General features: G+C 55.6%; 1 pseudogene; it reads left to right on the plus strand.

The window, feature by feature from the left end:
• Positions 1-9,558: 9,558 nt before the first annotated feature.
• Positions 9,559-9,654, plus strand: LOC123569657 (small nucleolar RNA U13; annotated as a pseudogene).
• The last annotated feature ends 1,415 nt before the right edge of the window (positions 9,655-11,069 follow it).

Consider the following 11,069-nt stretch of genomic DNA (forward strand, 5'->3'; position numbering starts at 1 on the left):
CCCTCTGCAAGACCCTTGTCGGACCCCTGGGCCACTCGGGTCCTTGCTGTCGAATGGGAGCACTAGCTGTCATGGTGACAACTCCAGCAGTGTCCCGGGGACTGGAGCGCACACCAGGTGGCCCAGCCTAAGTGGATGGCTCTGAAAAGTCCTCTGGACACAAGGGGTCCCAGGCTCCTCCTGGGAGAACACGAGGCCCTCCCTCCTGGCCTTCCAGACTCAACGGAGCTTCTCCAGGCTGCAGGGACAATGGGCAGGAACTGCTCTAAAGCCAAGGGCCTGGGGCAGAAGTGAGCAGCAGCCAGTGGCACCTGCAGAGCAGGGGCACCCGCAGGTTCCCAAGAGAGCCTGCAAGATCTCAGCAAAGGCAAGAGCAGAAGGAGAGGTGTCCGGGGCGGACGAGGAGTGGACATGGTGGTGGTGAGAGGGGACAGGAGGAGGAAGGCCAAGGCTGTCCACAGGGACAGGACCAGCATCTTTCCATGCCCACAGCAGCCATGCCAGGTGGGACCCCAGCCACCCAGGCACCAGCCTGGGAAGGCCAGACAGGAAGCCCTACGATGGGAGGGCCAGGATGTGCCCGAGGGAGGGGCTCAGAGGCACCCCAGGGAGAAAGCAGAGTGGCTGGGCTCTCTGTGCCTCTGTTTCTCCACACACAATAGGGGCACAGGGTTGCAGTGCCGCAGGAGTCGGGGGTAGGAGGTGGGTGGAGTCAGCCCAAGAGGCACGAGCCTCGTAACAAGCAAGCAGCGCAGCTGTGGTGGTTGTTTCTGAGAATGCGTGGATCAAAAAAAGGAGGCAGATGGTAAAAGTTAAAATGTAAAACAGCTGTGCAAAGCCAGGCATGGTGGCACAGCCACGGGGCACACCTACTTGGGAGGACCACTGGAGCCCAGGAGTTTGAGGCCAGCGTTGGCAATGCAGTAAGACCCTGTCTCTAGTAATTAAAATAAAATAAACAGGTGTTCAAATACAAACTTGTGCTCTCATGTTCACAGCGGCGCAATTCACGGTGGCCAAAGGGAGGAAACAACTCAAATATCCATCAAGGAAGAAAGGATCAACAAAATGTGGTCAGCGCAGACGGTGGAACATCACACAGCTAGACAGAGGTGAGCTAGACTCATGTCACCACACGGAAGAAGCCAGATGCAAAAGGTGCACATTGTGTGATTCCACCGATACAGAATGTCCAGGATAGGCAGATCCACAGAGACAGAGAGCAAATGGGTGGGTGCCAGGGGATGCAGACTGACCACTAATGGGTACGGGGTTTCCTTTGGGGTGATGGGAATGTTCTGGAACTAGATAAAGGTGGTTGTATGAGGCCGTTCTTGCGTTGCTATAAACAACCACCTGAGACTGGGTGATTTATAAAGAAAAGAGGTTTTGTTGGCTCACGGTTGTGTGGGCTGTACAGGAAATATGGCTGGGGAGGCCTCAGGAAACTTACAGACATGGTGGAGGGTGAAGAGGAACCAGGTACGTCTCACATGGGCTGGAGCAGAAGGAAGAGAGACAGGGAGGAGGAGTTACACACATTCAAACAACCAGGTCTCATGAGAACTCACTCACTATCACGAGAACAGCAAGGAGGAAACTGGCCTCCGTGATCCAATCACCTCCTCCAGGCCCCTCCTCCAACCCTGGGGATTACAGTTCGACGTGAGATTTGAGTGGGGACACAAATCCAAACCACATCAGTGGTGGCTGCACAATACCGCATATGTGCTAAAAGTCACTGAATTGTTCACTGTAAAATCGCTAATTTTATATGATGGGAATTTCACCTGGATAAAATAAAATTTTAAAAATAAAGTTAAGAAAACAACAATGGCCAGGTGCCGTGGCTCACTCCTGTAATCCCAGCACTTTGGGAGGCTGAGGCAGGGGTCATTTGAGCTCACGAGCTTGAGACCAGCCTGGGCAACATGGCAAAATCCTGTCTCTACAAAAAAAATACAAAAATTAGGCGGGTGTGGGCTCACCTGTGGTCCCAGCTACTGGGGAGGCTGAGGTGGGAGGAAACACTGAGGCTGGAAGGCTGAGGCTGCAGTGAGCTGGGATCGTGCCACTGCACTCCAGCCTGGGTGACAAAGCAAGACCCTGTCTCAAAAATAGCAATAATAATAATTGTAATAATGACAGTGAACATTCTGGAGGCGCTCCCTCTGAGCTGAAGAGGGTTCTGAGGGCTTTGGCCCAGTGAACTGTTGCAGGACCCTACAAGGTGGGAACTTCTTTGTTGCCTTTTCCCTGCTGAAGGAACCGAAGCTCAGAGAGGGTGAGTGACTTACCCAAGGTCACCCAGCCACTAAGAGGCCAAGGGAACAAGAGAACTGAGTGAAAGGAGGAAATCAGGAAGAGGCTGACAGGAAGTGAGCAGGAGACAGTGTGCAGCTGTCCTCGCGATGGTCCCAGCCTTGAAGGCAGCGTTCTGGCTTCCGGAACTGGCAGTAAGAGGACATTGCTGGAGGGAGCCAGAGGTGGGGCAGGCAGGAGGGCTGCCTGAGCCCTGAGCCCTGAGCCCTCAGCGGGCTCCTTGGAGAGTGACCTGGACCTTAACGTTGACCCTGGCACCCCGCCTGCACTTCCCTGTGATGCCCCACACCCCTACCCTGCACCTGCTCTTGCGACTTGAGGAAACAGACTGACATCCTTTAAAGGAGGGGTTCCTGAATCTGGGGAGCGCAACTTCCTAGCCTGTCTGGAAACACCAAACGCCAAAGAAACCTAAGCTGCGCTCCAAAGAAGCCGCAGCCGATCAAAAGTGATTGCTGCACAGGTTTTTCTTTGGAATTGGTTTTTTGTTCAGGTGTTTTTTTGGATTCGTATCATCAACATTAGAACTCAACATGAGAAATCCTCCTGGCACCCTTAGACCCCCAGGATACACCCACAGCGCCCCACCCCTCAGGAGTCTAAGGACCGGGCCACGGGAGGTGCTCCCCATGCCTCAGCTAGACGCAGAGCTCTCCCACAGGCTCCCACAAGCCCACCAGGGCTAGGCGCTTCCCACACCTTCCCACCCCACCCACCCACCTTCCGTCCAAGCAGAAGTGCAGCCTGCTTGAGCTCAGCGTCCCCTCCTCTGAGAAGCAGCCCGGCCCCATCCTGAGCTCCCCGGTCCCTCAATCCCTCCTCACGCGTATGGGGCTGGCCGTTGATGTCGCCTGGGCTGGGGATACACCTGCTGTGCAAACACGTGACTAAGCATCTTCCTATCCTGGGCCCTCTCTGCGTTGGGCCCCAGGAAGCCCCTCCAGGGGACTTCAGTCGCCCATCCACCTACAAAGCCCCTCATCTGCAGTGGCAGCTTCGTTCCCGGGACGTGCCCCAGGCTCTGCTCAGGCATGGCCCCCAGACCCTCAGGAGCCCCCGAAACATGATGACCTCCGGCCACATGCCAGCTGCCAGGAGGAGGCTTCAAGACCCCAGATAAGCGCCTGGCTGGCCGTGCCCCAGGGACAGAGGACCCAGTGTGACAGAATCCGGCCTGGGCCACAGCCACCCACACAGCCCATCCCAGTTCAGCCCCAGGCAGACAAGAAAAGTCCCACCAGGGGCTGGAGCATATGGGGCGGGCTCCGGACCCCTGCCTGGCCCACCATCTGTCCTGCCAGTCGGTCTGTCTACCCAGGCAGCCCCTCCTCCCGGCCCACCATCTGCCCAGCCCTGCTAGGCCCTCCTCCTGGCTCCTCCTGGCTCCTCCAGGGCCCTCGGGAGGGGACAGAGCCAGAGCCAGGGCCCAGACCCCCACTGCCTTCGGCCCGCCCCATCTGGCACCTCCAGGAGAAGGGAGCGGCAAGAGCTTGGCCAGGGCAGGGGCACTCCAGGGCAGCCGGAGGCCCCCGCCAGCTGTCTCACGATGAGATGAGCAGAGGGAGGGGGAGGGGAGGAAGGGAGAGGCTCCGGGAGGACAAGGGCCCCTCCCCTCCTCGTCCCCTCTTCCTCCCCTGCCCACGTGGCCTAGGGGGAAGGGGGTACGCAGATGGGAGCATCCCAGCTGGTCCAGGCCTCTGCTCCCCCAAGCTCCTTCTCCCTGGCGGGCAGCTCTTCTGGGTCCCTGAAGTGCTGTGCAGCCCCTTCCCTGGCCCTGGGACCCCCAGAGCCTGAGATGAAAGAGGAGTTGCTTCCATGGAGGGTCCCAGTGCAGGCTGGGGGGACGCTGGCCCTCAGGACGCCAGGTCCCCAAGACATAGGGACCAGAAGGCCCAGCTCTGCCTCCATGGTCCAGCAGCCCCAAAGCCCCTGCTCAGAAGCCAGCGATGGGAGGGCAGGGCCTGCCTGTGGGACCCACCTTGGGCACAGCAATCACCAGGCCCTGGGCAGACAGCAACGCAGCCTGTGGGTCCAGGGCTGGGGCAAGTCTGCAAGTGCACCCCCAGAGGTGGAATGACAGGTGGAGGACGCAGGCGGCCCCCGCCCCTCACTCCACCTTGAGTCCTGAGGGTGCACACGGGTGGCTCTCCCTGGCTTATGAAATGCCCCACACCGCTGCCCCTCAGGGTCCTCCTCACCCTGTAGCCTGCGGGGTCAGGAGCGTGACTTTAGTGTCAGGAGAAGGGCTGGCTCCTCTCTGTGGCAGGTGTTGGGGGAGGAGTGGGGTTCATTATAAATTACACTCCCCTCAAACCCGGCTGTTAGGCGAGGGCAAGGTTGGGGTTCAGCCTGCTCTCTGCTGGGGAGGGGCAGCCCTCAGGTGTGCCTGGGCGGGTTCCCACGGCAGACCAAGAGGGCACACCCTAGGCACGTCCACCCCCTCTCTCTGGTCCCACTGCCCCCTACTCGCCACGTGCCCTGAACAGCCCCCAGGCGAGCGCCCACAGGGAGGATGCTGAAGGGCTGGAGGACAGGAGCCCCGGCTGAGGCTGTGACCCCAGCTGTGCTCCCCGTTCCCTCTTAGGACCAGCCAAGACCCAAGGACAGAGGGCCAATCAGGACCCAGAGTTCACCCCACCCCCATCACGGCCCTCCCGAGGGGCCCGCAGGAAGAGCAGCTTCCATTGACCGAGGACGGCGGACGCCCTCCTGCTGACCCTCCCCACAGATCCTGGAGCCCATGGGTCCCTCCCCACCCCCACTGCACTGGGCCAGCCCACAGGCCCTGATGGGGGTGGCCACGGATAACCACACAAACATGCATTTTCCTTGTAGGAACAGGCAGGTGACAACCAGTGTCCTACTTTCCTGCATTAAAACACCCAAATCAACAGGACAGAGAAGGACCCGGAGGAGGGGGACCTGCGGAAGCCAGCCGGGCGCTCAGCCTGCTTGTCCAGGTCGGGACAGCACCACCAAACTCACCTCCGCACGCCCCGCGGGGCCCAGGAGACTCGGTCCTCCCTGGGCTCCCCCAGGCCTGGGGTGGATGTTGGAATAAAGCGGGGATAACCACGATGAGACCCCAGCCCTGGAGGTGCCCTCGGCAGAAGCCCGAGATCGAAGCTGGGAGATTCGTGGCTGGACAGCACCACCTCGTGGACATATTGGAGATTACCAAAGTCAAACAGTCAATTGGTTCTTGGTTCTGGGATCCTCTTAATTGGGTCTTAGCTGGGGATTTCTTTCCCTTTCCCCAGCAGCAGGGACTTTGTGACTATCAGAAACACCTGCCAGACCTGGGTCTGGCGAGACCCCGTCTCTACCAAAAAAAAAAAAAAAAATTAGTGAGGCGTGGTGGTCCCGGATACTCAGGACGCTAGATGGGAGAATCGCTTGAACCTGGGAGATTGAGGCTGCGTACCACTGCACTCCAGCCAGGGTGACAGAGAGAGACCCTGTCTCTAAAGAAAAAAAAGATAAGAAAAGGCCGGGCGCGGTAGCACACGCCTGTAATCCTAACACTGTGGGAGGCCGAGGCGGCAGATCACCTGAGGTTGGGAGTTCGAGACCAGCCTGACCAACATAGAGAAGAAACCCCATCTCTACTAAAAATACAAAACTTAGCCAGGCGTGGTGGTGCATGCCTGTAATCCCAGGTACTCGGGAGGCTGAGGCAGGAGAATCGCTTGAACCCAGGAGGCAGAAGTTGCAGTGAGCCAAGATCATGCCATTGCACTCCAGCCTGGGCGACAGAGTGAAACTCCACTTAAAAAAAAAGAAAGAAAGAAGGAAGCCCCTGTCTTCTAATCAGATGTTGCTGGTTTTCAGAGACCCCAATCCAGGAACTTCAAACAAGGCAGGGAAATCAATGCCCCTGAACAAAGGGTTTCTCTTCAACAAGCCCCTCCCCTCCCTGACACTGGCACCCGGGCATTCACCCACAAGCCCCTCACCTCCCCGACACTGGCATTCTGACATTCACCCACTGTCCAGGGCAACTAACCCTTCCTCTCACCACCGACGGGACGGCACCCTGGCCTACCACTTTTGAGGGGAAAAAAATAGAAATCCCTGGCCAAAGAGGGGACAAATCGAGCCTAACATCAAGCCTTGGTATCTCGCTTTTTAAATCTATTTATACCTTTTGTGTATTGGTTGTGTAATTTTTTGTGTATTCATTGTGTATAATTGCCGAATACACAGTGAATACACAAAAGCTATAAATAGATTTAAAGAGCAAAACCAAACCAAAACCCATTGGTAATCTACCGGAAAAAAAAGGCTCCAACTCTCTATTCTGAACATTATCAATTAAAAGAAAAAAATTAAGAATTTCCCTCTTAAACTATATTTCAGAATAACTCAATAACTCCAGTGGACAACAGCAAGGTTTTTTGTTTTGTTTTGTTTTGTTTTTTTGGTTTTTGTTTGGTTGGTTTCTTTTTCTTTTTTTGAGATGGAGTCTTGCTCTGTCGCCCAGGCTGGAGTGCAATGGCACAACCTTGGCTCACTACAACCTCTGCCTCCCGGGTTCAAGTGATTCTCCTGCCTCAGACTCCTGAGTAGCTGAGATTACAGGCACCCGCCACCAGGCCCTGCTAATTTTTTGTATTTTTAGTAGAGACAGGATTTCACCATGTTGGCCAGGCTGGTCTCAAACTCCTGACCTCAGGTGATCTACCCACCTCAGCCTCCCAAAGTGCTGGGATTACAGGTGTGAGCCACCACACCCGGCCTGTTTGGTTGTTTTATTTAAGAGACAGGGTCTAGCTCCATCACCCAGGCTGAAGTGCAGTGATGTACTCACAGCTCACTGCAGACTTAACCTCTTGGGCTTAAGGAATCCTTCTGCCTCAGCCCCTGAGTAGCTGAGACTACAGGCGCACACCACCACACCTGGCTAATTTTTTATTTTTTTGTAGCGATGGGGTCTTGCCATGTTGCCCAGGCTGGATTCAAGCTCCTAGCCTCTCCCACCTTGGCCCACAAAAGCTCTGGGATTACAGGCGTGAGCCACCGTGCCCAGTCTTTTTTGTTGTTGTTTTTAACAGAAAAATTTGAGCTACTCATTGTGAAGAGATGAGATCATGAGAGAAATCGCGATTTGGCCACCTCTCATGACATAATTATTTCTCACAAGGGTCATGGATGAGATCAGTAATGACAAAACAAGGGCATTACAGCATGGGTTTGGGCTGTGGCCACCTGGACCCACTGGGTGCACTTAGCATTATAGGTGCTTCTGTGTGGCTCTCACAGCTCTGCCCACCAAGGCTTCTGGCAAAGAAAGATGAGCCTGAATCTAAGGGTGTTTCTGCAACACAGCTTCCATTTGCAGGAGACACGGGGCGAGGTGACACCACAGGGAGGCAAACAGCTGCCCGATAGGCAACACATCTGCAGGACAGCTGATCTGGTTTCTGCAACAAATCACAAGTGGTGGGAGGAGCAATGCGGGTTGGGGGTGGTGCCTGATCTAGAGTAAGAGAGGTTCCGGAGGCACCACCACAAAACTTAGACTGTGGGCCCTGTTAGGAACCTGTGTGTTTCATCTGATGGAGGTAAGCAAACCATTAGAGGAATATGATTCCGGACAGGGCCTGAGTGGGTGCCAAGGAATGACTGTTAATTTGAACATTGCCCTAAGGGAGCCACAAGTGTGATGCAGAGTTTCCCGTACCTGGTGCCTTGCATCCTGAACTTCATAGGAACAAAATTTCAGAATATTTGCTACACGATGGAAAATGCTTCAGCCAAAGGGGAAAAGCAAAGGAAAGACAACAGCAATCCATGAAACTGCGGCGATTGTCGATAAAGCAAGTGTGCTAATCACTGATCCACATGTGTGAGTTTATTTGAAAACTTACATTAAAAAATTTTGAGGCCAGGCATGGTGGCTCACGCCTATAATCACAGCACTTTGGGAGGCCGAGGCGAGTAGATCACCTGAGGTCAGGAGTTCAAGATCAGCCTGGCCAAATGGTAAAACCACATCTCTACTAAAAATAAAAATAAAAGCAAAATTAGTCGGGCATGGTGGCAGGAGCCTATAATCCCAGCTTCTCAGGAGGCTGAAGCAGAATCACTTGAACCCAGAAGGTGGAGTGTGCAGTGAGCCAAGATCGCACCATTGCACTCCAGCCTGGGCAACAACAGTGAAACTCCGACTCAAAAAAAAATTTTTTTTTGAAAAGAGACCAGGCACGGTGGCTCGTGCCTGTAATCCCAGCACTTTGGGATATCAAGGCAGGAGGACTGCTGGAGGCCAGGAGTTCGAGACCAGCCTGGGCACATGGTGAGACCCTCATCTCTAAAAAAAGTACAAAAATTTGCCTCCCAAGACACGTGCCTGTAGTCCCAGCTACTTGGGAGGCCTGGGAGAGAGGATTGCCTGAGGCTGGGAGGTTGAGGCTGCAGTGAGCTATGATCAAGCCACTGCACTCCAGCCTGGGTGACAGAGCAAGACTCTGTTTCAAAAAATAAAGAAACAAAAATAAAGAAAGACATAGCCTTTCTCTTACTGACATGATCAGGCATCATGGAAATCTTACTGCAGAAGTTGCTCGCCCTTCGCCCCCAGCCTCACCTCTCTGTTTCAGGGGATCTGAGTTTGGGGAAGGAAAGTCTATGGGGCCATAACTTCTCCCTTGTGGCTCCTGCGCCCACAGCCATGGGCCCCCCACATTGGGGCTGGGGGCCTGAGCAGAGTCCCTGGCCAGCCACCACTGAGCTCCAGCATCCGGGACAACCTCACACCATCCCTCCTGGACTTTGTGCTGGGAATGAGCTCAATTGGAGAGCCCCTCTGAGGTCTGGTCGATCCAGCACACCCTCCGCAGTGGGCAGAATGGTGCCCCGCACATCCTAATCCCGGGACTGTGAATGGGCTACTTTTCATGGCAAAAGGGACATTGCCAGTGTGAGCGAGGGTCCTGCGATGGGAGACTCCCCGGGATTATGCAGGTGAACCCAATGGCATCACAAGGGCCCCTGTGAGAGAGAAGCGGAGGTCAGAGCAGATGTGGTGTGAAAGCAGAGGGTGCGGTGACGCCCCAGCCTGGGACTGAGGCCCAGAACACGGTGGCCTTCAGAAGTTGGGAAAGGCCAGGAGACGGATCTGCGCCCAGCCTCCAAAAGGAAGCCAGCCCTGATGACACCGTGGCTTCAGTCCAGTGCGGCCCCATGGGACTTCTGATCCCCAGAAATCTAAAATTATAAATTGGCATTGTTTTGATCATTTTGTGGCTGATATGTGTGATGAGGGGGTTTTCACACTCTTATGTGGGATGGGAAACGTCTTTAGAACAGTGGCACTTTACCTGTCTTATATGGGGGAAAAATGAGGAAAAAATAAATTTACATTGTTTTAAACCACTGAGTTTGTGGTCATGTGTAACAGCAGAAACAGCAAACGGATGCGCCCTCCGAGGCTCCCCTACATGCCTGCGAAGCTCAGGGTCACTGGGGAGGGTCACCCTGGCCATCTGGGGGCAGGTGGTACATTACAACCTCCCTCCCTCATCACCGCCCTTCCTCCCCCATCACCATCCTTGATGGCACAGGGACCAACCCACGGTGAAGCGGCCAGACAGGCAGGCTGTGCTAATTCCCTGCAAGGCAGAGCTGTTCCTCCAGCCTCGGAATGCAGCCAGCCCCTGCACGGCAGCCTCAAGGGGACAGGACCCCCATGCTCTCTCCTCTCCTCTTTCCCCTGGCCCTGGCCCTGCCCCTCTGCTCCCCGCCCACAGCCCTGCTGCCTTGGGCCTCCCTTGAGCTCCCAGGACAGGTTGGCAAATTGCTATGTGTGCATATTTTCTAGGCAGAGTCCACAACCATGGTCAGAGTCCCTCTAGTCCAAAAAGAGACAGAGCCACGGCCTCGAGCAGCTCCTTGGGCCCCAGGTACTGAGCTGGAACTGGATTCCCTGAGCCAGCTCTTATTCCACGGTGACAAGCATCTGCTGAGGTAGCCTCCTCTTATCTTCCCCAGAAACCAGATTAGATGCAGCCAGCAAAAAGCATATTCTCGGCTGGCAAAATGCTTTCACTGGCCCAAAGGTCCCCTGTCCCTCCAGCCCACGGAGGGCACCGCACTCCCTCATCCAGACGGGCTCCCCCGGGCCCTGTGCCCCACCCCCCCGGAGTGAGCCTAGGCCCTGTGCTGCGTTCATCGTCTGAGAGCATCGTGAGGTATGGGTTTCCCGTGACATCCAGACCCTTGAGTCCTTGGGAGCAAGGACTGGACTCTCTGGTTTCCCTTCACATGGCAGGTGCTGAATCAATGCCCGGGAACCAAGGCGTCCCGTGAGGTGACAGAGGCTGAGCTGGAGAAGGCTCACCTGAGACCTGCACAGATTCAGGCATTATCACTGCCAAGGCTGAGCAAAGGAAGCGAGGCTGCTGTGGACGAAACTCCAGGCTCAAACTGGGGCGGCCCGAACGTTCCTTCGTGGGGCCCTGGGGCTGGTGGAGTGGGGTCTATGCTCTTCCCCCGATCTTTCGGCAGGTCCTGGCTCGCCCAGGTCAGCCCCACCCTCCAACGCACGAGGTGTCACCGGGCACCTGCTCAGTGGAGCCTGTTGCTGTCCAGAGACTGCAGGTGGTGATGATGAGGTCAACACCCATGGCCATGGGACCAACATCAAGATGTTTTCCTATCCAAGGACTGCACCAGAGGGACACCCATCCCCGCCACCCATACACACACACACACACACATGAGATCCTGTCCCCTGATGGGGGAGG

The sequence above is a fragment of the Macaca fascicularis genome, chromosome 16 (genome assembly GCF_037993035.2).
Source record: "Macaca fascicularis isolate 582-1 chromosome 16, T2T-MFA8v1.1".
NCBI lineage: Eukaryota > Metazoa > Chordata > Mammalia > Primates > Cercopithecidae > Macaca > Macaca fascicularis.